Here is a 25220-nt window from a genome sequence, read left to right on the forward strand (position 1 = left end):
GCTCTTCCCTGTTTGCCTTGGAAGCTTTAAAAAGTGCACCTGTAGAGCAAATGGCTGACAGACCTCCATCTTTACAGCTCTGACAGGGATTTTTCATGTGAATTGCTGAATCCTGAGTAGCTGTATATCCTTCCTGAGGAAAACGTCAAAAGTTGCTTGATGTTTATGACATCATATAAAACTTCAGATAAAGAAATCAATAATAATTCACAAGGAAATATGTACTATGCCAGTCAAATTCTCTGTGAGCTTTCGGGTGCTTCAGGTGACACCGGACGAATGCTTCCGGTTGATTTTGCCATGCTCATCTAGAAAGATCCACAGATGAGCTTCATATTGCCGATGGGTTTATCAGCCCTTATTGACGTAAAGCTGCTTTGGTGTTGACTCTGAGTCACCTGCTTACTGTTTGGACTTGACACCACAAATGAAAGTTAACCAGCTACATGGCATGGTGATGTGCTGGCAGTGCTGCAGGCTGTTTCCAGTCAACTGAATCAATATTTGTTTTCCCCATATTCAGGTCTTCCCACGGTCATGGAAAGCCTGCAAAAGTCATGGCGTTTCAAAATCTCATTGTCCAGTCCTGAGAAAGTCATGGAATTAGTAAAATCCTAGTAAAAAGTTTTGGAAAAGTATTGGAATTGTGTTGTGTTTTGTTATGTGTGTCGTTGTTAGGCTACTAGACTGGCCAAATGGGACAATGTATATTGGATTTTAGTGCTTCTTGTATTTTTATTTGTTTAATGGAAAATTCACGTGTTGTTTCAATAGCACTAAAATCCAATATAAAGAGGTGTGTCCCATTTGACCAGTGTAGTTATAATTTCTGGTATTGATTCAGAGTCACTGCCTCATATTACATGGACATTCTATTATGGGTCCTTGAATAGTCTCAACCTGCCTCAAGGCTGTTTTAGTTTTTAACAGACCTTAGTTTCCTTACTTATTATTTACGGTATGTATTTTGTCATTTTTGAACCATTTTCAATCCATGGCTCTGTTTGTCATTGTTTTCCCCTCCTCTCAATCGAAGGAAGGGGACTTTGGATGAGGCTATCTGTCTGTCTGATGTAAAAATGAAACACACACACACACACACACACACACACACTGATTGGTCTTTGGTCTGACTGTGCTAATGGGAGTGCTATAAAAAAAGTTCAAGTACAAGTTTGAACTGAGGGGATGAGTTCGAGAGGGGATGAGTTCGAGAGGGGAAGAGTTCGAGAGGGGATGAGTTTGTGGTGGATACTGCATATTACTGCATATTACTGCTAACACAAATCATTTCATATGCATATGAAATGCATTTAAACACAACAGGGCTGTGAAATGTGACTTCACTTAGCTTTTCTAAGACCTTTTGTGAATGGATTTGAATGCTGTCTCAATGTCATTATTTGAACATCCTTTCTCCTCCTCCTCCACCCCAGACCAGGTCCTGGAGAAAGCCATGCACAAGTGCGTCCTGAAGCCCATGAAGGCCGTGATCGGCGCCGCCCTGCAGGAGTTCCAGGTGCGCAGCGGCGAGTGGCGGGAGCTGCGGGAGAACCTGTCGCTGGCCAAGTGGCGGCTGCCCCAGGAGATGGGCGTGGCCGACGCGCTGCCCCCGGACCCCGTGGCCATAGAGAAGATCCGGCACAAGTTCCACACCATGTGCAAGCTGTACTCGCCGGAGAAGAAGGTCACCATGCTGCTGAGGGTCTGCAAGCTCATCTACACCATCATGGAGGACAACTCAGGTAGACGCCAAGGCTCGGGCAGATACAGACAGATGCACCCACTAGAACTACTCACTAAACCTATCTTGCTATAATTTGACATTTACACTGTTGCATAGAGACACTGCGTAACGCGTCATCATTCAGAAGCCACGCCCAAGACGGGGGAAAACAGAAACCCCCCCTCCAATCCTGGCGTTCTCCTATGTCACGTGCATGGTTGCGTGTTGCACAAAAAGATCAGATATACGGAAGCTAGATCCACATTTTTCTTCCCGCCAATTCCCAATGGCTTCCTTGTTTTGCTCAGGAGTACAAAAAAACTTTAACTGACGATTTTTTACATTTGTTGTCTGCGCAGCCCACCACACAACAGCTTTTATCTATGTTTAATTCAAGGAAAATGACGCTGGTGTGTGGAAATGAACGGAGCTTTTCCCCCGTGATGGGCGTGGCCTATTTCATGCAGTGTCTCTATACTGAGTTTACCTAAACACACACCAACATGCTGTTAGCTGCACTGAGTTTACCTAAACACACACCAACATGCTGTTAGCTGCACTGAGTTTACCTAAACACACACCAACATGCTGTTAGCTGCACTGAGTTTACCTAAACACACACCAACATGCTGTTAGCTGCACTGAGTTTACCTAAACACACACCAACATGCTGTTAGCTGCACTGAGTTTACCTAAACACACACCAACATGCTGTTAGCTGCAATGAGTTTACCTAAACAGTGTTTAGGTAAACTCAGTGCAGCTAACAGCATGTTGGTGTGTGTTTAGTAAACACACACCAACATGCTGTTAGCTGCACTGAGTTTACCTAAACACACACCAACATGCTGTTAGCTGCACTGAGTTTACCTAAACACACACCAACATGCTGTTAGCTGCACTGAGTTTACCTAAACACACACCAACATGCTGTTAGCTGCACTGAGTTTACCTAAACACACACCAACATGCTGTTAGCTGCACTGAGTTTACCTAAACACACACCAACATGCTGTTAGCTGCACTGAGTTTACCTAAACACACACCAACATGCTGTTAGCTGCACTGAGTTTACCTAAACACACACCAACATGCTGTTAGCTGCACTGAGTTTACCTAAACACACACCAACATGCTGTTAGCTGCACGGAGTTTACCTAAACACACACCAACATGCTGTTAGCTGCACGGAGTTTACCTAAACACACACCAACATGCTGTTAGCTGCACTGAGTTTACCTAAACACACACCAACATGCTGTTAGCTGCACTGAGTTTACCTAAACACTAGGGCTGTGGCGATTCACTTATCTCCCGATTCGATACTATCACGATTCTTGGGTGCCGATTCGATTTATATTGCGATTCTTAAGTATTGCGATTCTACGATTATTGCGATTCGATATTACGATTTATTGCGATTTTTGTTTATTTTTTTCTTTTATTTTTTCAGTTTGTTTGCTTTTTTACACTAGATTAGAACATGGGAAAAGTTGAATCATACACTAGAGACTGTATATTATATATCATGAGTAGGGCTGGGCGATATAGTTAAAAACAGGGGCGGACTGGGATCATAATTCAGGCCGGGCATTAGATACCAAGCAGGCCAGGCCGATATGGGCCAACGCGCGTGAAATTTGGGCCGTTTGAAGCCAGATTTGGGCCGTTTGAAGTCCAATTTTACAATGAGATGCACCCACTTTAACCCTGAAGTGTAATTATTACTTCAGACTAACTAATAAAGTAATAAAACCACTAGTAAACCAGTAGGCGGCGCCTGGCCTGCTGTTCAGTGAGTGGCCTGACTGCAAGCACCCAAATTTTTTTTTTTTTTTTTTTTTTTTTTTTTTGCGATTATCGATTCTGGAATAAAAGATCGATCCAAAAAATCGTGACATTAAAAATCGCGATACTTAGGTGAATCGATTTTTCCCCCACCCCTACTAAACACACACCAACATGCTGTTAGCTGCACTGAGTTTAGGGTTTATACAGTAGTCAATCGACCACTCAATCGCTTTGCAATAATGCCTACATTCACTCATTCACGCTCACACCCATGGCGGCAGCCTACAACCATCGGGAGCAATTTGGGTTGAGTATCTTGGAGGACACGTCTTTGACATGTGGACTGGACAAGCCGGGTATCGAACCACCGACCTTCTGATTAGTGGATGACCCACTCTACCTCCTGTAGTTAGTTAAATATAACATCAACATAAAAAAAGGCCTTCAGAAAGCCCATAACTTCAACACTATATAACTTCAACACTATATAACTTCAACACTATATATAACTTCAACACTATATAACTTCAACACTATATAACTTCAACACTATATAACTTCAACACTATATATAACTTCAACACTATATAACTTCAACACTATATCCTGGTTGGTTTCACTTTGATGCTGGCAGACATATTTTGTCTAAATGGTGGATATCTCATTGTGGAACGAACAAACAAACACATTTACTGTATTTCTGGACAACACAGCAACACATGAGACCAAAGGAGGCAGCATCCGGTCACCTTGTCTCTGTGTGTGTGTGTGTGTGTGTGTGTGTGTGTGTGTCCTGAGAGTACGGTCACCTTGTCTCTCTGTGTGTGTGTGTGTGTGTGTGTGTGTGTGTCCTGAGAGCACGGTCACCTTGTCTCTCTGTGTGTGTGTGTGTGTGTGTGTGTGTGTGTGTGTGTGTGTGTGCGTGTGTGTGTATGTGCGCACCGTCTGTGTGTGTGTGTGTGACTCATTCATTCCCTCCATTCAAACAACAACGCAGAGGTTTTTAGAAGTCATTGAGTTCAAACCAGCAGTTTGCTCAGAATGCTCCGCTTTTGATTAGGAAAGCATGCAGCCATGACTTTATCCCCTCACTGACAGCCATGACTTTATCCCCTCACTGACAGCCATGACTTTATCCCCTCACTGACAGCCATGACTTTATCCCCTCACTGACAGCCATGACTTTATCCCCTCACTGACAGCCATGACTTTATCCCCTCACTGACAGCCATGACTTTATCCCCTCACTGACAGCCATGCAGTAAAGCTAAGCGAGCCACATATATTACAGCAAAACACAGCAGACGCCTATCTGATGCTGAAGCAACGCCTCACGGAGGCACTTTCATTTCGGCGTCCTGGTTAACGTGGGAGAGCGATCACACCGGCCACAGCGTGTTGCCTCGCCTCACAACGCGTGCAGCGAGAGCTTCGGCGTCGGGTCTATTTTTGACACGTGACCGGAGCGGCTGCGTGCAGCCAGGCCATGAAGTCAATACAAGTTGTGATCGGCGCGGCGCGGGCGTGGAGCAAAACAAAGAAAAAAAAAAGAGCGCTTCCGATGTGAACGGCAAAGCTCCTGCTCGATGCTTCAGCGACGCACTGCTTCTGAGATGCTTCTGGTGTGAACCATGCGTCAGGCTTTACTACTCCTTCCTTTCACTCAATCATCTCGTCTCACACAAGTTCCCTGTATTTTCACTGCGGGCTCCATTCGCAAAGACCCTATACTTTTACACATAGCAATTAATATCACAATGCAGTACTTGCCTTAAACACAAAGTTGTTTACTGTTCTTAAATATTGTTTCCAATTCCAAGCCCTTTTTGTCATGCCAGAACCTGTCTTTTCCATTGAAAATGGCCGTTGTTCTTCCACTTCCCAGCGGGGAAACAGCGCCCCCTCTCTGCTGTGGCTATGGGTGGAAAACCATAATTACACATCGGGAAGAACAGAAATGACAGGCCAAATTACTGACCGAAAGGCAGCATGGTAATGGGCGTGGCCAAACCCAAGAAGGCGTGTGTGTGTGTGTGTGTGTGTGTGTGTGTGTGTGTGTGTGTGTAGCAGTGAGCCAGCGAGTAGAGCTAATGTGAGTGTGAGAGACTTAAGTGTCTCTATCACCTAATATAGATTAACCCACTGACCAGCATAAACAGACCTTTAAAAACATATTGTGATATTGCGATTTATTACCTTTTTCCAACTGCAAATGCCGTCCCCAAATGCAAAAACTTTGTCAACATGTTTTATCTCATGAAGTAAAGTTTCTGTTCATCTCACTGTGATAAATGTGATAAATGTTGCATGCACCTGACAATGTAAAATATTTGGCTTTGTGTATCAATATAATATTGCCACACAAAATATTGCCATATGCCGTATCGACCCCCACCCCGCCTCCCACACACACACACACACACACACACACACACACACACACACACACACACACACACACACACACACACACACACACCACCCCTATAGAGATACATTATGCATCAAAGGAAACTTCTCATACCAAAATCAGACTGGCTTATAAATTTAAATATTATACGTTTACATATTGTCAACATTCATTACATTGCATTACAGCGTGTTTGCTTTATCGCTCTGTTCATTGACCAGCACCCAAAAAACTCTTTCAGATCAGTTGCCCAGGTGGACTGTAGGCCTTTGACAGGAGGCACGTCTCACTCCCAAACTAATTCCATGTGTTTAGATAGAGTCTATTGCAATAACAACCTACACAACGCCAGAAGAATCATTCCAATTTCTCTCCAAATTCTTCCAAATACTTTGACACATGCAGATAGTGTACCTGTACATTCACTCAATGCATCAATGGAAACTTGTCGCACCAAAATCAGACTCCTATATAAATATATATATATTACTGTAGCCTATGCGTTTACATATTGTCAATACTCATGTTTGCTCTCTCGCTCTGTACATTGAACAGCACCCCAAAAATCCCTCAGATAAGTCGCCCATGCTGGCGGACTCTTTGAGAGGAGGCTTCTCACTCTGAGCCCACACTCCCATACTTTCAATACTTATGTGTGTTTAGATACAGTCTGTCATTATTTAGGCAATAACAAACTACACAACACCATTTGTCTACAAAATCCAGAAATCCACTCATTTCAATATGCATGCAGATACAACATTCACTCTTTATGCATCAAAGGAAACTTCTCATACCAAAGTGAGACTCGCATAACAATTTAAATATCATGCGTTTACATATTGTCAACATTCATTTAGTGTGTTTGCTGTGTTGAACAGCACCCAAAAAAATCCCTCACATCGCTCGCCCGGGCGGACTGTGGGCCTTCTCACTCCCAACCCACACTCCCATGTGTGTTTCAATATATTTATGTGTTTTAGATACAGTGCACATTCACTATAGATGGAACCCACACTCCCATGTGTGTTTCAATATATTTATGTGTTTTAGATACAGTGCACATTCACTATAGATGGAACCCACACTCCCATGTGTGTTTCAATATATTTATGTGTTTTAGATACAGCGCACATTCACTATGGATGGAACCCACACTCCCATGTGTGTTTCAATATATTTATGTGTTTTAGATACAGCGCACATTCACTATAGATGGAACCCACACTCCCATGTGTGTTTCAATATATTTATGTGTTTTAGATACAGTGCACATTCACTATAGATGGAACCCACACTCCCATGTGAGTTTCAATATATTTATGTGTTTTAGATACAGTGCACATTCACTATAGATGGAACCCACACTCCCATGTGTGTTTCAATATATTTAAGTGTTTTAGATACAGTGCACATTCACTATAGATGGAACCCACACTCCCATGTGTGTTTCAATATATTTATGTGTTTTAGATACAGTGCACATTCACTATAGATGGAACCCACACTCCCATGTGTGTTTCAATATATTTATGTGTTTTAGATACAGTGCACATTCACTATAGATGGAACCCACACTCCCATGTGTGTTTCAATATATTTATGTGTTTTAGATACAGCGCACATTCACTATGGATGGAACCCACACTCCCATGTGTGTTTCAATATATTTATGTGTTTTAGATACAGCGCACATTCACTATAGATGGAACCCACACTCCCATGTGTGTTTCAATATATTTATGTGTTTTAGATACAGTGCACATTCACTATAGATGGAACCCACACTCCCATGTGAGTTTCAATATATTTATGTGTTTTAGATACAGTGCACATTCACTATAGATGGAACCCACACTCCCATGTGTGTTTCAATATATTTAAGTGTTTTAGATACAGTGCACATTCACTATAGATGGAACCCACACTCCCATGTGAGTTTCAATATATTTATGTGTTTTAGATACAGTGCACATTCACTATAGATGGAACCCACACTCCCATGTGTGTTTCAATATATTTATGTGTTTTAGATACAGTGCACATTCACTATAGATGGAACCCACACTCCCATGTGTGTTTCAATATATTTATGTGTTTTAGATACAGTGCACATTCACTATAGATGGAACCCACACTCCCATGTGAGTTTCAATATATTTATGTGTTTTAGATAAAGTGCACATTCACTATAGATGGAACCCACATTCCCATGTGTGTTTCAATATATTTATGTGTTTTAGATACAGTGCACATTCACTATAGATGGAACCCACACTCCCATGTAAGTTTCAATATATTTATGTGTTTTAGATACAGTGCACATTCACTATAGATGGAACCCACACTCCCATGTGTGTTTCAATATATTTATGTGTTTTAGATACAGTGCACATTCACTATAGATGGAACCCACACTCCCATGTAAGTTTCAATATATTTATGTGTTTTAGATACAGTGCACATTCACTATGGATGGAACCCACACTCCCATGTGTGTTTCAATATATTTAAGTGTTTTAGATACAGTGCACATTCACTATAGATGGAACCCACACTCCCATGTGAGTTTCAATATATTTAAGTGTTTTAGATACAGTGCACATTCACTATAGATGGAACCCACACTCCCATGTGAGTTTCAATATATTTAAGTGTTTTAGATACAGTGCACATTCACTATAGATGGAACCCACACTCCCATGTGTGTTTCAATATATTTAAGTGTTTTAGATACAGTGCACATTCACTATAGATGGAACCCACACTCCCATGTGTGTTTCAATATATTTAAGTGTTCTAGATACAGTGCACATTCACTATAGATGGAACCCACACTCCCATGTGAGTTTCAATATATTTAAGTGTTTTAGATACAGTGCACATTCACTATAGATGGAACCCACACTCCCATGTGAGTTTCAATATATTTACGTGTTTTAGATACAGTGCACATTCACTATAGATGGAACCCACACTCCCATGTGAGTTTCAATATATTTATGTGTTTTAGATACAGTGCACATTCACTATAGATGGAACCCACACTCCCATGTGTGTTTCAATATATTTATGTGTTTTAGATAAAGTGCACATTCACTATAGATGGAACCCACACTCCCATGTGAGTTTCAATATATTTATGTGTTTTAGATACAGTGCACATTCACTATAGATGGAACCCACACTCCCATGTGTGTTTCAATATATTTACGTGTTCTAGATACAGTGCACATTCACTATAGATGGAACCCACACTCCCATGTGAGTTTCAATATATTTAAGTGTTTTAGATACAGTGCACATTCACTATAGATGGAACCCACACTCCCATGTGAGTTTCAATATATTTAAGTGTTTTAGATACAGTGCACATTCACTATAGATGGAACCCACACTCCCATGTGTGTTTCAATATATTTAAGTGTTTTAGATACAGTGCACATTCACTATAGATGGAACCCACACTCCCATGTGAGTTTCAATATATTTACGTGTTTTAGATACAGTGCACATTCACTATAGATGGAACCCACACTCCCATGTGAGTTTCAATATATTTATGTGTTTTAGATACAGTGCACATTCACTATAGATGGAACCCACACTCCCATGTGAGTTTCAATATATTTATGTGTTTTAGATACAGTGCACATTCACTATGGATGGAACCCACACTCCCATGTGTGTTTCAATATATTTATGTGTTTTAGATAAAGTGCACATTCACTATAGATGGAACCCACACTCCCATGTGAGTTTCAATATATTTATGTGTTTTAGATACAGTGCACATTCACTATAGATGGAACCCACACTCCCATGTGTGTTTCAATATATTTACGTGTTCTAGATACAGTGCACATTCACTATAGATGGAACCCACACTCCCATGTGTGTTTCAATATATTTACGTGTTCTAGATACAGTGCACATTCACTATAGATGGAACCCACACTCCCATGTGTGTTTCAATATATTTATGTGTTTTAGATACAGTGCACATTCACTATAGATGGAACCCACACTCCCATGTGAGTTTCAATATATTTATGTGTTTTAGATACAGTGCACATTCACTATAGATGGAACCCACACTCCCATGTGTGTTTCAATATATTTATGTGTTTTAGATACAGTGCATATTCACTATAGATGGAACCCACACTCCCATGTGTGTTTCAATATATTTATGTGTTTTAGATACAGTGCACATTCACTATAGATGGAACCCACACTCCCATGTGAGTTTCAATATATTTATGTGTTCTAGATACAGTGCACATTCACTATAGATGGAACCCACACTCCCATGTGTGTTTCAATATATTTATGTGTTTTAGATACAGTGCACATTCACTATAGATGGAACCCACACTCCCATGTGTGTTTCAATATATTTACGTGTTCTAGATACAGTGCACATTCACTATAGATGGAACCCACACTCCCATGTGAGTTTCAATATATTTATGTGTTTTAGATACAGTGCACATTCACTATGGATGGAACCCACACTCCCATGTGAGTTTCAATATATTTAAGTGTTTTAGATACAGTGCACATTCACTATAGATGGAACCCACACTCCCATGTGAGTTTCAATATATTTATGTGTTTTAGATACAGTGCACATTCACTATGGATGGAACCCACACTCCCATGTGTGTTTCAATATATTTATGTGTTTTAGATACAGCGCACATTCACTATAGATGGAACCCACACTCCCATGTGAGTTTCAATATATTTATGTGTTTTAGATACAGTGCACATTCACTATAGATGGAACCCACACTCCCATGTGAGTTTCAATATATTTAAGTGTTTTAGATACAGTGCACATTCACTGTAGATGGAACCCACACTCCCATGTGAGTTTCAATATATTTAAGTGTTTTAGATACAGTGCACATTCACTATGGATGGAACCCACACTCCCATGTGAGTTTCAATATATTTACGTGTTTTAGATACAGTGCACATTCACTATAGATGGAACCCACACTCCCATGTGAGTTTCAATATATTTATGTGTTTTAGATACAGTGCACATTCACTATAGATGGAACCCACACTCCCATGTGTGTTTCAATATATTTAAGTGTTTTAGATACAGTGCACATTCACTATAGATGGAACCCACACTCCCATGTGAGTTTCAATATATTTAAGTGTTTTAGATACAGTGCACATTCACTATAGATGGAACCCACACTCCCATGTGTGTTTCAATATATTTAAGTGTTTTAGATACAGTGCACATTCACTATAGATGGAACCCACACTCCCATGTGAGTTTCAATATATTTATGTGTTTTAGATACAGTGCACATTCACTATAGATGGAACCCACACTCCCATGTGTGTTTCAATATATTTATGTGTTTTAGATACAGTGCACATTCACTATAGATGGAGCCTAGGAATCCCTGGAATCCGTCACCAGTACTGTAGGCCTTCCAGAGGAAACTTCTCATTCCACACCCACACTCCCATACATCCCATTGACCTCATTTTCTCTCCACCCTTATTTGTTCCCATTAACCTTTTCACTCCTTCCACCGCTCATCATCATCCCATAACTCCCTTCCATCTTGCTCCTGTCCTGTAGCAAGATAACAATTCCTCCCCAGAGTTTGGCGAGCACCGGGACCCGAGTTTAAGAGCCTGTAAATGTCTGCGGCAGGAATGCGAGGCTGCCTTGTATGGTCATAAAAAATGAAGTGCTCGTTCCTTTTTTATATTCACTTCGTGCCTTTTTTCTTTTTTTACCCCTCCGGGCCTGGTTTTGATCCACTTCCACGAAGGGGTACAGTACAGGAGGAGAGGGTGAAGGTGTTAGATCAGTGAAGGGGTACAGTACAGGAGGAGAGGGTGAAGGTGAAGAAGAGTTAGATCAGTGAAGGGGTACAGTACAGGAGGAGAGGGTGAAGGTGAAGAAGAGTTAGAGCAGTGAAGGGGTACAGTACAGGAGGAGAGGGTGAAGGTGAAGAAGAGTTAGATCAGTGAAGGGGTACAGTACAGGAGGAGAGGGTGAAGGTGAAGAAGAGTTAGATCAGTGAAGGGGTACAGTACAGGAGGAGAGGGTGAAGGTGAAGAAGAGTTAGATCAGTGAAGGGGTACAGTACAGGAGGAGAGGGTGAAGGTGAAGAAGAGTTAGAGCAGTGAAGGGGTACAGTACAGGAGGAGAGGGTGAAGGTGAAGATGAGTTAGATCAGTGAAGGGGTACAGTACAGGAGGAGAGGGTGAAGGTGTTAGATCAGTGAAGGGGTACAGTACAGGAGGAGAGGGTGAAGGTGTTAGATCAGTGAAGGGGTACAGTACAGGAGGAGAGGGTGAAGGTGTTAGATCAGTGAAGGGGTACAGTACAGGAGGAGAGGGTGAAGGTGTTAGATCAGTGAAGGGGTACAGTACAGGAGGAGAGGGTGAAGGTGTTAGATCAGTGAAGGGGTACAGTACAGGAGGAGAGGGTGAAGGTGTTAGATCAGTGAAGGGGTACAGTACAGGAGGAGAGGGTGAAGGTGTTAGATCAGTGAAGGGGTACAGTACAGGAGGAGAGGGTGAAGGTGTTAGATCAGTGAAGGGGTACAGTACAGGAGGAGGAGGTGAAGGTGAAGAAGAGTTAGATCAGTGAAGGGGTACAGTACAGGTGGAGAGGGTGAAGGTGAAGAGTTAGATCAGTGAAGGGGTACAGTACAGGAGGAGAGGATGAAGGTGAAGAAGAGTTAGATCAGTGAAGGGGTACAGTACAGGAGGAGAGGATGAAGGTGAAGAAGAGTTAGATCAGTGAAGGGGTACAGTACAGGAGGAGAAGGTGAAGATGAGTTAGATCAGTGAAGGGGTACAGTACAGGAGGAGAGGATGAAGGTGAAGATGAGTTACATCAGTGAAGGGGTACAGTACAGGAGGAGAGGATGAAGGTGAAGAAGAGTTAGATCAGTGAAGGGGTACAGGAGGAGAGGATGAAGGTGAAGAAGAGTTAGATCAGTGAAGGGGTACAGTACAGGAGGAGAGGATGAAGGTGAAGAAGAGTTAGATCAGTGAAGGGGTACAGTACAGGAGGAGAGGGTGAAGGTGAAGATGAGTTAGATCAGTGAAGGGGTACAGTACAGGAGGAGAGGATGAAGGTGAAGAAGAGTTAGATCAGTGAAGGGGTACAGTACAGGAGGAGAGGGTGAAGGTGAAGATGAGTTAGATCAGTGAAGGGGTACAGTACAGGAGGAGAGGGTGAAGGTGAAGATGAGTTAGATCAGTGAAGGGGTACAGTACAGGAGGAGAGGATGAAGGTGAAGATGAGTTAGATCAGTGAAGGGGTACAGTACAGGAGGTGAAGGTGAAGATGAGTTAGATCAGTGAAGGGGTACAGTACAGGAGGAGAGGATGAAGGTGAAGATGAGTTAGAGCAGTGAAGGGGTACAGTACAGGAGGAGAGGATGAAGGTGAAGAAGAGTTAGATCAGTGAAGGGGTACAGTACAGGAGGAGAGGGTGAAGGTGAAGAAGAGTTAGATCAGTGATAACCCTAACTTTTTCAATTACCCCATGTTGAGAACCACTGGTTTAGAGTGCAGGGAGTCGGAGATGGGATGTGGAGGATCACACACACACACACACACACACACACACACACACACACACACACACACACACACACACACACACACACACACACACACACACAAAAGGCTTGGCCTGGGACCAGATACAGCTGTGTGGGAGGGATGATGTTGATGAGGCATGTGAGGGTGTCTGTTACAGAGAAACAGAGAGAGAGAGAGAATGCGTGTGTGTGTGTGTGTGTGTGTGTGTGTGTGTGTGTGTGTGTGTGTGTGTGTGTGTGTGTGTGTGTGTGTGTGTGTGTGTACAGTGGCAGGGAGGTTGTGATGTTTAGAGACCTGTCCAGGATCATGGCACGGTAACCCTCTCCTTCTCTGCTTTCTCTCTCTCCTACCTCCTAACACACACACACACACACACACACACACACACACACACACACACACACACACACACACACACACACACACACACACACACACACACACACACACAGTAACTGTATGTATAGCTCAGTGATTCTCAAACGTCAAGGTCCCAGGATATCCCCCATCTGATATTTGCTTTTACATGTTGTATTACAGAAAGTGTTTGAAACCCATGACTAAAACAAATCCCCTCTTAAGGGGCGTTCACACCAAGATATTTATTTTTCGCTCTGTCGCTCAAGTCAACCCTTTGGAATCGCTCTGTTGCTCTGTTTAAATCGCTCATCAACAGGCACACGAAATGACGGACATGTGGGGGATATAACGTTACGCAATGTCATGCTGTTTGTCCATTACGAGCCACCGTCATTGTTTACAAGCTAAGCCTATCAGCGTGCTCCTAATGCGAGCTGCATACCGGTAGTACAGACTTCACTTCATGTCAGCTGTCAGCCTGTCAATGTGGTTTGTTGCCACACAATAAACCAGCGGTTTGTTCCAAGCCAGAGTGATCCTTGACTCGCTCTCACACGGCAGCCAATCAGCATTGAACAGCGAGCGACTGATGCCAGCGTATTTTCGCTCGAGTTGGGATATTTCATCTTGAGCGACGAGCGTATTTTCTCCCTGTCGCTCTGTCTCTGCCGCTTGGACGCCCAGCGATTATTCTCCCAGGCGAATATACGCTCAATCGCTCATTTGCATTGACTTTGTATGTAAACTCGACGCCAGCAACAAACTTTAATAGGTCGGTGTGAACGCAGCTTTAGCTTTGAGGAGTACCCCAAGCTAAGAGGGAATATGTCCCTTTGTTCCTCTGTCCCTTTGACCACGAAAAAAAGGTAGAAAAGCTCCTTCGTCCCCGTGTCCAGTCGAGCGTTGATTTTCATTTTACATTTTTCTAATTTATGAATATGGAAATACAGTCGCACTATACTGTAGCAATGGTGAAATGCGGATGTCTCAAGGGGTTACAGTTGTCACTTATAGTAAACTGTTATACTTATATTTGTATTATTTTTATGTTTTTGTACATGGGGTTTTTATGCTTGCTGTAGTGCAAATCGCCCCTCTGGTACAAATAATAAACTTGAACCTTGTACATTCTGTCATTGTGTTACTTAGGATTAGGAATGGAACCTATACAGGGAAAATAAATGATTCCCCTTTGGGACCCACTGGAACCCCCCTAAAGGGCCCCTGGGGGTCCCCGGACCCCACTTTGCGAACCACCGGGAACCATTAGGGAACTATTTCTATCTATAGGTCAGTGTTTATACTCATAGGGAACTGTTTATTGAGTGTCGCTGCTGGTGTGTGAAGTGAAATGTACTGAACTGCACTGACAGCACTGAGTAGGGCCTACAGTACTACTCAGTATAGGCTACTCTCTTCACTGACAGCACTGAGTAGGGCCTACAGTACTACTCAGTAGGCTACTCTCTTCACTGACAGCACTGAGTAGGGCCTACAGTACTACTCAGTAGGCTACTCTCTTCACTGACAGCACTGAGTAGGGCCTACAGTACTACTCAGTATAGGCTACTCTCTTCACTGACAGCACTGAGTAGGGCCTACAGTACTACTCAGTATAGGCTACTCTCTTCACTGACAGCACTGAGTAGGGCCTACAGTACTACTCAGTATAGGCTACTCTCTTCACTGACAGCACTGAGTAGGGCCTACAGTACTACTCAGTAGGCTACTCTCTTCACTGACAGCACTGAGTAGGGCCTACAGTACTACTCAGTAGGCTACTCTCTTCACTGACAGCACTGAGTAGGGCCTACAGTACTACTCAGTAGGCTACTCTCTTCACTGACAGCACTGAGTAGGGCCTACAGTACTACTCAGTAGGCTACTCTCTTGACTGACAGAACTGAGTAGGGCCTACAGTACTACTCAGTAGGCTACTCTCTTCACTGACAGCACTGAGTAGGGCCTACAGTACTACTCAGTAGGCTACTCTCTTCACTGACAGCACTGAGTAGGGCCTACAGTACTACTCAGTAGACTACTCTCTTGACTGACAGAACTGAGTAGGGCCTACAGTACTACTCAGTAGGCTACTCTCTTCACTGACAGCACTGAGTAGGGCCTACAGTACTACTCAGTAAGCTACTCTCTTCACTGACAGAACTGAGTAGGGTCTACAGTACTACTCAGTAGGCTACTCTCTTGACTGACAGAACTGAGTAGGGCCTACAGTACTACTCAGTAGGCTACTCTCTTCACTGACAGCACTGAGTAGGGTCTACAGTACTACTCAGTAGGCTACTCTCTTCACTGACAGCACTGAGTAGGGCCTACAGTACTACTCAGTAGGCTACTCTCTTGACTGACAGAACTGAGTAGGGCCTACAGTACTACTCAGTAGGCTACTCTCTTCACTGACAGCACTGAGTAGGGTCTACAGTACTACTCAGTAGGCTACTCTCTTCACTGACAGCACTGAGTAGGGTCTACAGTACTACTCAGTAGGCTACTCTCTTGACTGACAGAACTGAGTAGGGCCTACAGTACTACTCAGTAGGCTACTCTCTTCACTGACAGCACTGAGTAGGGCCTACAGTACTACTCAGTAGGCTACTCTCTTGACTGACAGCACTGAGTAGGGCCTACAGTACTACTCAGTAGACTACTCTCTTGACGGAAGAAAGTGGGCAAAAAGGCAGTGAGAAACACACCCACACTTCTTTCCCCCTAGCAGAACTCTGTCGAGTTCCACTGGAGAACGCTGAGGTGGAGGTGTCAGCGCCCGCATGGCCCTCACCTCGTGACCTTCGACCCCTGGCCACGCCTGCTCTGTCAGCCCCGGGTCGGTGCCAAAATCCACACTCCTCCTCTCTGAGCACACGAGGAGCTCCAGGGCCGTCTGATGGATCGCTGCAGGAAACTCAAACGCACAGACAATGAGTAAAGACAACAAATAAGACAAAATACTCCATCCATCAGTCCTTCCACAGACTGACGCAGAGAAATGCAGACACAGATGAGAAGAGACAAGAGTCAAGTCGATCTCAATCAGGCCTTGAACTGTAATTATTCCATATTTCCCCCGTGGGCCCGTTCCTCTCTCTCTCTCTGGCATGGCTACAGCTGCTACATTAACGGTGCTTTAAGGGAGATTCTTTTTTTGTAATTACACAATGGCTCGTTAAAGATCCCCCGACATTGATAATCCCGGGACATTATCCCATCAAAACGATCGACTTGTTCCAACACCGCTTATCTGACTCATGCTTTTCGGTGTGCCAGTCCGTACTTGCGGAAAGAATGTTTTCCCGGGAATGTCATTGTTATTCCACACTTTCGGCTTTCCCTTCACAGCGAATACGAGGCAAACAAAGACACGAAGCAAAGAGAAGTGAACGACCATCCTTGAACTTTGATCCTGTATTTTCATACAGTAGTAAAGCCGGCCAAGATGCTGGTGGTGATCTATACTCAGACATCACAACTGGACTTGGTCCAGATTGTGTCTCGTCACTAAACAATTACTATCATCCATCCACTCCCAGCCAATCAGGGTGCTGTACTGTGTGGAATACAGATGTGTAGGTGTCACGATATTTCGTCGCACGATATATCGTGATATCGAAACGTCACGATATGCGTATCGTCAGAAAAAAATGATATCGTAAAAAAATAATAATAATAATAATTGCTCCTGAATAATAATAGAACAAATTTAGCAGAATCAACACGCATGAGTGAGGGGGCAGACTACTACTGGCATGGCAAAACAGCTCAAGGGGTACATAAGATTACATAAGTTTAGGGACCATTGAGCATGAGTTATTTAATAAATACAGTAGATTGTAATGTATACTTTATTTTTCTTTCACCATGCAACAAACATTTAGTTTGTGACAGTGTGACACATTCTATTGCAAGAGAAGCATTATCTTCCATGTTGTTTTCTAGTTATTATAATAATTTCCAAAAACAGCATTTGTTTTGTATTTTATGTATTTCAAATGAAAGACTATTTTTCCAGTATTTTCCCAGGGCTCCCTTGAAAAGAGGTTTCGATTTCAACGGGACTCACATGGTTAAATAAATGATAAATACATAAAAATTATTTACTTTTGTTAAAAAAAATATTGTTAAAATATCGTATCGTATCGTTATCGTGAACCCAATATCGTGTATCGTATCGTGAAATTAGTGTATCGTGACACCCCTAGTATCTATCGATATATTTATGTGAATGGATACTGTAAATGTGAAAACAACCAATATAATATTACTTCTCTTTATTGAGAATTGAACCAGTGGAACATCTTTCATATCTTTCAATGGCTGATGCCCAATGGCTGTAGTGGTGCATGGCTAAAAGTGAACCCTTTGAGAGAGTGGGCTGTCTGTTCACACCTAGAGGCTAAGTTCAACCCCAGACTTCCACTGTTGGCTAGTGAGCAGCTTCACTGGGCTACCTGAACTACTAAAGTACTGTGACAAACCCTTTCCATATGGCTGCACTGTGATTCAGCTGTGTGTTTGTTTCTTTTCTCAGTCAGACCCAACCCTCCCCTATCTCTTTTGATTTATTATAGATTATTATTACTACCCAAGGCTGAAACACATCCCTGTTTGTTGCTACTAGGCCAAACAGCAACAGCATTCCTCAGATGGTATTTCTTCACAGTTTCACCATAGGACGCCCTGATAAAGTGACTCTCGCACTCGTATTGATAAAGTAATGAGAGACAAGGAGAGATCAGTGTTCAACTAAATATGGTCACGGCAAATTAGGTAACAATGCTGAACCACGTACTTGGTCACATTTCCAAATGGCTACTAATCTCTTAACATAGGGAGTGCTGTGAGTGCAATAACGCGTGCTTATAAAACATATTGTAGCAATCAGGGAAAAAGGGCAAGTTCGTACAACGGTAGCAAAAGGGGCGCAAACTTAAATCAGTAGTGAGTCAATAGGAATGAAAACTGTTTCCACTACAGAACTAGTCCAAAACGTCACGTTGAACTGCCTCATCAGTGAATAAATGAGTTGTTCGAGGAGGGAGTGTTGCTGAAGGACTTCCAGCAGTGTTTGAAATGTGAAGCATTCTGTTCATCCTGAACTTTCACAAGCGTTCATACTGCAGGCTGTGTCACGTGTTTCAGCAACCACTCCTCTACTTACTCTGTACTAGAGTCCATTTTGATCATTCTTACTTGAAGTAAATGTATCTGAATTAGCAGCACTTCTACTTGAGTGGTACTTTCACGACTCCCCTCCTCTCGCCTCTCCTGGCATGGCTCTCCTGTGTGGAGGCAGCCTGTGTGTCCATGTGATAAGCTCTGCTGTCTGGTGCAGGTCTGGACCAACCTGCTCTGCATCTCCTGTCAGCAGCGTTATGCCAAACACTGTTCCTGTTACATAGCTGCCATACTCCAGCAATGACCCAACACAGTGTGTTGGAGCTGCCCAGACTCCAGCAATGACCCAACGCAGTGTGCTGGAGCTGCCATACTCCAGCAATGACCCAACACAGTGTGTTGGAGCTGCTATACTCCAGCAATGACCCAACACAGTGTGTTGGAGCTGCTATACTCCAGCAATGACCCAACACAGTGTGTTGGAGCTGCCATACTCCAGCAATGACCCAACGCAGTGTGTTGGAGCTGCCATACTCCAGTAATGACCCAACACAGTGTGTTGGAGCTGCCATACTCCAGCAATGACCCAACACAGTGTGTTGGAGCTGCCATACTCCAGCAATGACCCAACGCAGTGTGCTGGAGCTGCCATACTCCAGCAATGACCCAACGCAGTGTGCTGGAGCTGCCATACTCCAGCAATGACCCAACACAGTGTGTTGGAGCTGCCATACTCCAGCAATGACCCAACGCAGTGTGTTGGAGCTGCCATACTCCAGCAATGACCCAACGCAGTGTGCTGGAGCTGTCATACTCCAGCAATGACCCAACACAGTGTGTTGGAGCTGCCATACTCCAGCAATGACCCAACGCAGTGTGCTGGAGCTGCCATACTCCAGCAATGACCCAACACAGTGTGCTGGAGCTGCCATACTCCAGCAATGACCCAACGCAGTGTGCTGGAGCTGCCATACTCCAGCAATGACCCAACACAGTGTGCTGGAGCTGCCATACTCCAGCAATGACCCAACGCAGTGTGTTGGAGCTGCCATACTCCAGTAATGACCCGACGCAGTGTGCTGGAGCTGCCATGCTCCAGTAATGACCCGACGCAGTGTGCTGGAGCTGCCATACTCCAGTAATGACCCGACGCAGTGTGCTGGAGCTGCCATACTCCAGTAATGACCCGACGCAGTGTGCTGGAGCTGCCATACTCCAGTAATGACCCAACACAGTGTGCTGGAGCTGCCATACTCCAGTAATGACCCAACACAGTGTGCTGGAGCTGCCATACTCCAGTAATGACCCAACACAGTGTGTTGGAGCTGCTATACTCCAGCAATGACCCAACACAGTGTGTTGGAGCTGCTATACTCCAGTAATGACCCAACACAGTGTGTTGGAGCTGCTATACTCCAGCAATGACCCAACACTGTGCTGGAGCTGCTATACTCCAGCATTGACCCAACACAGTGTGTTGGAGCTGCTATACTCCAGCAATGACCCAACACAGTGTGTTGGAGCTGCCATACTCCAGCAATGACCCAACACAGTGTGTTGGAGCTGCTATACTCCAGCAATGACCCAACACAGTGTGTTGGAGCTGCTATACTCCAGCAATGACCCAACACAGTGTGTTGGAGCTGCCATACTCCAGCAATGACCCAACACAGTGTGTTGGAGCTGCTATACTCCAGCAATGACCCAACACAGTGTGCTGGAGCTGCCATACTCCAGCAATGACCCAACACAGTGTGTTGGAGCTGCTATACTCCAGCAATGACCCAACACAGTGTGTTGGAGCTGCCATACTCCAGCAATGACCCAACACAGTGTGCTGGAGCTGCCATACTCCAGCAATGACCCAACACAGTGTGTTGGAGCTGCTATACTCCAGCAATGACCCAACACTGTGCTGGAGCTGCTATACTCCAGCAATGACCCAACACAGTGTGCTGGAGCTGCCATACTCCAGCAATGACCCAACACAGTGTGTTGGAGCTGCCATACTCCAGCAATGACCCAACACAGTGTGTTGGAGCTGCCATACTCCAGCAATGACCCAACACAGTGTGCTGGAGCTGCCATACTCCAGCAATGACCCAACACAGTGTGCTGGAGCTGCCATACTCCAGCAATGACCCAACACAGTGTGTTGGAGCTGCCATACTCCAGCAATGACCCAACACAGTGTGTTGGAGCTGCCATACTCCAGCAATGACCCAACACTGTGCTGGAGCTGCCATACTCCAGCAATGACCCAACACAGTGTGTTGGAGCTGCCATACTCCAGCAATGACCCAACACAGTGTGTTGGAGCTGCCATACTCCAGCAATGACCCAATGCAGTGTGCTGGAGCTGCTACACTCCAGCAATGTTGAAGGCATCCAGGCCACACCTCTGAACACATTTTATCCTTTAAGTTCAAGTGAGTGTTTGCCGACTGTGATCTCTCAGACAGCGACTGATGCAGTTGTTTTTAGTTTCTGATCAAGGTGAGAGGTATCAAAAGCTTGCTCTTGGCACAGTGTCTTATCCAGCCTCTCTCCCTCCCTCACTCTCTCTACACCTCTGTCCCCCTCTCAATCTCTCTCTACACCTCTCTCCCCGCCAGTGGCGTGCCTGACCAAGTTGGTGCCCTAGGCAAGATTTTTGCTGGTGCCCCCCCCTCCCCCCTCCCCCAAAGAAAATATAATAAAAATTATATCGCAGCTAATCCAGCACTGCAGTGCAGGCTCAGAATCGCCCTTCCCCAGTGGCGCTGGAAGTACTTTTAGGTAGGGGGTGCTGTAAGGAAGGGTTTCTCGGTGCTGCCCACGAGGGCAGCGCCGAAGAAAATTTTACGTTTTTTGGACTTTCATCCATATTTAGAAGAATATTTAATTTTAAATTAACATTAGGATTATACTGTTGTGATGTCATTATTCAGTATCTTCTCCTTTTCTCACTCACTTTCATGTAAGCACCTGCTCTCCCTTTAGTCGTTTTACACTACAACAGACAGAAACACAGGCATAAACACTGAACTTATTATTATTATAATTATTATTATTATGGAAAACCAGATTATGATGAAAATCAAACACTTTTAAAGAGAGAGGGTATGAAATAAGATTAGAGCTGGGAAGCACAAACTGTTTTTTAATGCATCTTGTTGGTGGTATAAACACAAGACAGCCAAATCCAACAATTTCGAAAATCCATTTCTTGCCACCAGGGGGTGCTGCAGCACCCTCAGCACCCACCTTCCAGCTCCCTTCCCCCACTCTGGGAAAAAGCTCTGAGCAGGTAGAAGGGGGCGCGGCCGCGCAGGGGGTGGGGTGGTATGGATTAGGGACCATGGTGAAAGTGCTGCAGCCCGGGCAGCCAGAAAGCCAGAATTAGAAAAATGATTTCACTATTATTTAAAGACTTAAGACGTTGTTCTTCTTATTTTTGTCTACTATTGTAAAATAATAGTAGGCCTATTATCATGAAAAAGTATTTGTAATTTTTTTTTTTTTTTTTTTTTACCCTCTCTGGCGCCCCTAACGGCTCAAGCGCCCTTAGCATTTGCCTAGTTCGCCTAATGGACGGCACGCCACTGCTCCCCGCCCTCTCTCTCTCTCTCTCTCTCTCTCTGTCTCTCTCTCTCTCTCTCTCTCTGTCTCTCTCTCCCTCTCTCTCTCTCTCTCACACTCTCTCTGTCTGTCTCTCTCTCCCTCTCTCTCTCTACCTCTCCCTCTCTCTGTGAGTTAGGTAATTGCCAGGACACATTCAGGCTTGATGCGCTTGAGCTTGTCTCTTTGTCATCAGTCTTCTCTGCTGCATAACTTCCTGAAGGCATGGGAGTATCACACCACCGGCAGCTCCAACCATTCAGTCGGTGTTGCAGAGACAAGAAATATTCCATTCCAAAATAAATGTCCACTGTATGAAAAGTGTCACCCACTCTTGATGAATTCATTGATAGCAGAAAATTATTACATATTAGTTTATGAAGGATAACAGGGTAACCTAAGTCCTGGGTTGACAACATGATAACAGATTTACACAGTGGAACTTCTATATATATGTTTTCCCTTTCCCCCGAAATTGATATTTAGCTATTTGGAAAATGAACTCTTCCAGCTCTTGTGGCCAAAGACTGTAAGTGAAATATGGTTTGGCAGACTCATCTGACATTTGAGAAACAAGTCCAAAGTGTTGTTCAGTCTTGTTTCTTCCAGCTAAGAAATGTATCTGTGATCAGGTCATTTCTATCCTCCTCTGATCTGAGATCAGGTCATTTCTATCCTCTGATCTGAGATCAGGTCATTTCTATCCTAATCTGATCTGTGATCAGGTCATTTCTATCCTTCTTTGATCTGTGATCAGGTCATTTCTATCCTTCTCTGATCTGAGATCAGGTCATTTCTATCCTTCTCTGATCTGGGATCAGGTCATTTCTATCCTTCTCTGATCTGTGATCAGGTCATTTCTATCCTTCTCTGATCTGTGATCAGGTCATTTCTATCCTTCTCTGATCTGTGATCAGGTCATTTCTGTCCTTCTCTGATCTGTGATCAGGTCATTTCTATCCTTCACTGATCTGTGATCAGGTCATTTCTGTCCTTCTCTGATCTGTGATCAGGTCATTTCTATCCTCTGATCTGTGATCAGGTCATTTCTATCCTCTGATCTGAGATCAGGTCATTTCTATCCTTCTCTGATCTGTGATCAGGTCATTTCTATCCTCTGATCTGAGATCAGGTCATTTCTATCCTTCTCTGATCTGTGATCAGGTCATTTCTATCCTCTGATCTGAGATCAGGTCATTTCTATCCTTCTCTGATCTGTGATCAGGTCATTTCTATCTTTCTCTGATCTGTGATCAGGTCATTTCTATCTTTCTCTGATCTGTGATCAGGTCATTTCTATCCTCTGATCTGTGATCAGGTCATTTCTATCCTTCTCTGATCTGTGATCAGGTCATTTCTATCCTCTGATCTGTGATCAGGTCATTTCTATCCTCCTCTGATCTGTGATCAGGTCATTTCTATCCTCCTCTGATCTGTGATCAGGTCATTTCTATCCTTCTCTGATCTGGGATCAGGTCATTTCTATCCTTCTCTGATCTGGGATCAGGTCATTTCTATCCTTCTCTGATCTGGGATCAGGTCATTTCTATCCTTCTCTGATCTGGGATCAGGTCATTTCTATCCTTCTCTGATCTGAGATCAGGTCATTTCTATCCTTCTCTGATCTGGGATCAGGTCATTTCTATCCTTCTCTGATCTGGGATCAGGTCATTTCTATCCTCTGATCTGTGATCAGGTCATTTCTATCCTTCTCTGATCTGTGATCAGGTCATTTCTATCCTTCTCTGATCTGAGATCAGGTCATTTCTATCCTCTGATCTGTGATCAGGTCATTTCTATCTTTCTCTGATCTGTGATCAGGTCATTTCTATCTTTCTCTGATCTGTGATCAGGTCATTTCTATCCTTCTCTGATCTGTGATCAGGTCATTTCTATCTTTCTCTGATCTGTGATCAGGTCATTTCTATCTTTCTCTGATCTGTGATCAGGTCATTTCTATCTTTCTCTGATCTGTGATCAGGTCATTTCTATCCTTCTCTGATCTGTGATCAGGTCATTTCTATCTTTCTCTGATCTGTGATCAGGTCATTTCTATCCTCCTCTGATCTGTGATCAGGTCATTTCTATCCTTCTCTGATCTGTGATCAGGTCATTTCTATCCTTCTCTGATCTGTGATCAGGTCATTTCTATCCTTCTCTGATCTGTGATCAGGTCATTTCTATCCTCTGATCTGTGATCAGGTCATTTCTATCCTTCTCTGATCTGTGATCAGGTCATTTCTATCCTTCTCTGATCTGGGATCAGGTCATTTCTATCCTTCTCTGATCTGGGATCAGGTCATTTCTATCCTTCTCTGATCTGGGATCAGGTCATTTCTATCCTTCTCTGATCTGAGATCAGGTCATTTCTATCCTTCTCTGATCTGGGATCAGGTCATTTCTATCCTTCTCTGATCTGGGATCAGGTCATTTCTATCCTCTGATCTGTGATCAGGTCATTTCTATCCTTCTCTGATCTGTGATCAGGTCATTTCTATCCTCCTCTGATCTGAGATCAGGTCATTTCTATCCTCTGATCTGTGATCAGGTCATTTCTATCTTTCTCTGATCTGTGATCAGGTCATTTCTATCTTTCTCTGA

Source organism: Poromitra crassiceps (genome assembly GCF_964638095.1).
Source record: "Poromitra crassiceps genome assembly, chromosome: 18".
Lineage (NCBI taxonomy): Eukaryota > Metazoa > Chordata > Actinopteri > Beryciformes > Melamphaidae > Poromitra > Poromitra crassiceps.